The following is a 4,287-nucleotide window of genomic DNA, read 5'->3' as shown; positions in this document are numbered from 1 at the left end:
GAGCAGTGATTCCTGAACTGGTGGCTGAGACCCCCAGTAGAGGTCATCTGATGATCTAAACACTTGTGAATGTGTTGAGGTGGTTAAACGTGACTAGCCTCTTCCATGTAACTGAAATACTGTATAGTTTTACCTCTTTAGGCCTCTGAAAATAATTCTAATCAAACAGAGAGGGGAAAACCACTATTTTTTTCTGCCTATACAGTAACTGTAACTGGGAAGCATAAAAAGGTTGGAAACCACAGCACAATAGCACCAAATGTGTGTTAATGTACCACTTAAAATTGTCCCTAACAAAAGCACCTTTTACTTTTGTTTGAGTAACTGGTACCAAAAACTACAGTGGCCAGCTGTTTTAACAAGTTACTGAGAGATTTACTGTATGTCTTCAATGGGAACAAATGGGCAGAATACAAGGTTGGGAGTTGGAGAGTCTTGAGAGATGGACAAAGACATTGCTAGTTTTGTTAACTTTTTCATACCATTTGTTGACAATCATAAAAATTCAGAATAGTGCCAGCTTTATCCTTTAAATGGACAATATATTTTTAACATATGCCTTCATTTTACTCTGCAGTCTGCTAAAAGATGTGATTCTGTCCTTGAGGGTGACTTTTGCAATGGATAAGATCACATTTAGAGCCAGACTTGAGTGCTAATGGTAGCAATAAATGTTGATATTACAAAGTGGCTCATAAGAGCTCTGAAGCATTAAAATTATCTGAAAGAAGCAGCAACCATCCATCATAAAATACATTTCACATCAACATTTTTTCTACAGAAAATATGTGAATTTTGGGCTTATTTTGCTTTTTTTTTTTGTTTTTTTTTTTTGCCTTTTTTAAGATGGTCACCCAGACTTTGATGGCAGTGGCTCGCTTCTCTCGGCAAGGTGAATATTCACTCAGAGGGTCTTTAACACAATGCAAACACAGAGATGATAAGAGGATAGAAACAACTGTGCACAAAGGCCTGTACACACCTCGTTACCGGATAGCCTGGAACAAACATGAAGACAAAATACATGAATCATGAAAAACAGAAAAAGAAAATCGAGAAAAATCTGATGGATGCCTTTGTGAGGAAACACAGGGAAAAAAAAGAAAAAAAAGAAATATGCTTACACACTGGCAGGCTGAGTGACGCTTATGGGCATTCGAGTTTTTCCTGTGATGACTCCTCTCATGATTTATGTAGGTAGAGGCGTCTCCTCTGACCTTGAGAGCCGCTTCACTTTGTGCTGATGTTCAGGTTAACTGGGGATTGTGGGAATTGGAGGTCCCTTGGAGGGATCTTTTTTTCTTGACCTCACACAGATTTTCGGTGTGAGCTGGTATCATGATCAATATCCACCTCAGTTCATGTGGGTTTTTCAGAGATATAAGGTACTGATGATGGATTGAGGTTTTGATATTGCTTTGAACCCACCATCCCTGGAAAATTCATTTTGATATTTCACCAGTGTGCAGAACACAGAGTTCATCAAGTTTTCTTTCAAAATGTAAAACTAAAATGTAAAACAAACATTTTTGGAAATCGCCATAATATTGCGATGACATTATAAGCTCTTCTTGTTCATTAATGTTTGGGGTAAATTACTGGAAGTCCTAATAAAGTCTCCTTCCACTACATATTGTAATATTATATATTATAATTTAACTCTGAATAGATGGACATTATTCATTTTTTCCACTGTCCAACATCTCTTTTCTGTCATTTCAAAGATTAATGATGATCAACTGAAACGGACTTTCATAAATTCTTGTCAGTATCCTGAGGGGGGATGTTCAAAGCTACTAAATCAGTGTATTCATCCAAAGATTTTAAATATTTAGATGAGTCCCTGAGGCTTTGACGCAATAAAAGCTTATTTACCAGGGCATGGCAAACACACCTTGCATCTTAATACACTGACAGAGTAAGAAGATGAATAGCGTGGCTACATCTGTATCATGTTCACGGTAGATCAATCTGTCGCTCTGCCGCGGTTGGTTATTCAATATTGTCCTTGGCCTTAAACTCCACCAAGTGAGATTTATGCTGTCAGAGCGAGCTTGGGGAAAAACAGACAAAATCAAGAGTTACTGTGGTACTGCATTTGATTTTCCTGATTTGAATTCATCACTTCACTGATGGAATTTGCATCCTGGCATCTTTCTACTGCTGCTTCTTTTCAGAAGTCATTCATGAGAAATTCCATAATTGTGAAGCCCTGCCGAATATAAATCACGTCATCACACCAAGAAAGTTAAATCCTGTGCAATCACTTTGTTCACAGTCATCATTACTATAGACATTTCAGTAAATCTGCAAAAAGAATAATTAACATTAAAACCATCCTCTCTGAGAATCACAGCTTGTGGCAAAAAGGAAAATACAATTTCCTCAGAGACTGAACATGAAACAGAAGCATAGATGAAGTCAGTAATCACTCACACAAGACGTTCAGTCCTTTCAGTTTTATGTGTCAGATGAAAATTTCCACTGCCATCACAGACTTGAGTGTGTACTGACATGTTTACTTAACTTCAAAATTAACCCTGCTTAATTTGAAGGAAGATGTAAAAAAGCAGAACAGGATACATTAATCCCTCTGGGGCTTATTCTTTGTGCAAATCCTAGTAGCAATAACAACCCTCTAGTCCTGGTAAATTAAATGTTTGTAAATGCCCCTCTTTTTCCACCTATAATGGCACATGATTCATGATCATCTCCAAGGCCTGTGTTATATGAAACACATGGTCATGGTTTAAACATGAGCCGCATTTCTAGTGTTTGTTCAAAGATACAGGGCTTAATGTCTTAGATAAATCTAGTGCTGACAGTAGCTCTCATCACCTGCTTATTCCAAGCAGTAAGCAACAAGTCAAGGCCCTTGAGAAGTTCCAGGCTCCTTTTCAAACATGATTAGATTGAATGATATGAACACAGTAATATAATGTTTTATAGTGATTATTTTTGTATTTTATATTTGTATTTTGTATGTTTGGTGTCTTTTGGATACAGTAATATATAATGATACATTATGTACTCACCAGCTTCTTAATTGCCAAGCTCTTGGAACATAGTGACATTGCAAAAGGACAAGAAACACCAGCAGTCAAATGATCAGGCAGCTTTCAAAACAAACCCCAAGGTTAGCCAAACTCATTTGGACATGGAAATGAACGTATGAATATAAAATTAAAATTCAAACTGTCACAAACTGACCTCCTGATCTGATTTATCTTACTTATGCACACAGGTTACATAGTGCAAGCTGACAGCTTGGATGTACTCACTTTCAGTTTTTCACCAAAAACCACCAAAAAGTGGTTTAGATAATCTGGCTGAACTTTTACTTCATTTTGCAGTTTGATCATCGTGTTTCTTACTAGACTCCTTTATAGAGATAATGCCATGCTCCCTGATCTCTGCAACTACTTTGGTACAATGTTACCACATCTGATAAACAGGAATTATCCTTTAACTGAGACCAAAGTCTTTTTCTAATGTTGTTTAAATGTCCTAATTTTAATCATTAAAAAAAAAATCTGTTAGTAAGAGTAAATATTGAGGCTGGAAATTAAAAATATTAAGAGGGATAAATGTAACTTGGCAGACATTTTCTTTCTCCTATAAAATGTATTAGCAGTTAAAAACTGTTTTAAAGGGAGATTAGTAGGAGACAGAGTATATCATTGTGAGACTTAAGGTGCATTTATAGTTCTGTGTTAAGGGGTGATTATGTTGCTGCAGGCATAGTTTCAGAACCTATAGCTGCTGTAGGCTCCTTTTCAAAAATGCACTACACGTCAGCCTGCTTTTGCTTTCCCCAGCAAGTTTCCAGTGCTGGTGGGGATTGTTGATACCGAGAACAACATAAGAAAGGTAAGAGACGCTCAGAAATCTGCTGTTTTTTCAGAAAGCACGTATTGAGCAAAGTAAAACTTCTGCTGACCACGATCAACACTCTCTGTCACACTGAATACTGTTGTATTCATTTATGAGGTAAGATAGTTGTTCCCACTGTTACTCTTTACCACACATTAAATGCAAGAATGGAAATACAGTGATGATAAACATTACATCCATCTAGTGCTGCGGCCATGCTCTCATTGGGTGAAAAATCTTTCAATCAAAATCTGTGCCTTAGATATCTTTTTATGACAAGCCTAAATTCAGCTTAACTGTCATATCTTTCATCCATGTCTATGCCTGTGCTAATAGAGCTCAGCTCAGGCAGGAGCATGAGGTAATTTATGTCATCCATGTGAGCTGATCATGCAGCTGATCTTCCTAAGTGCT

The sequence above is a fragment of the Lates calcarifer genome, linkage group LG15 (assembly GCF_001640805.2).
Source record: "Lates calcarifer isolate ASB-BC8 linkage group LG15, TLL_Latcal_v3, whole genome shotgun sequence".
Lineage (NCBI taxonomy): Eukaryota > Metazoa > Chordata > Actinopteri > Centropomidae > Lates > Lates calcarifer.
The sequence above is the reverse complement of the archived record's forward strand: the minus strand, read 5'-3'. Positions refer to the sequence as shown.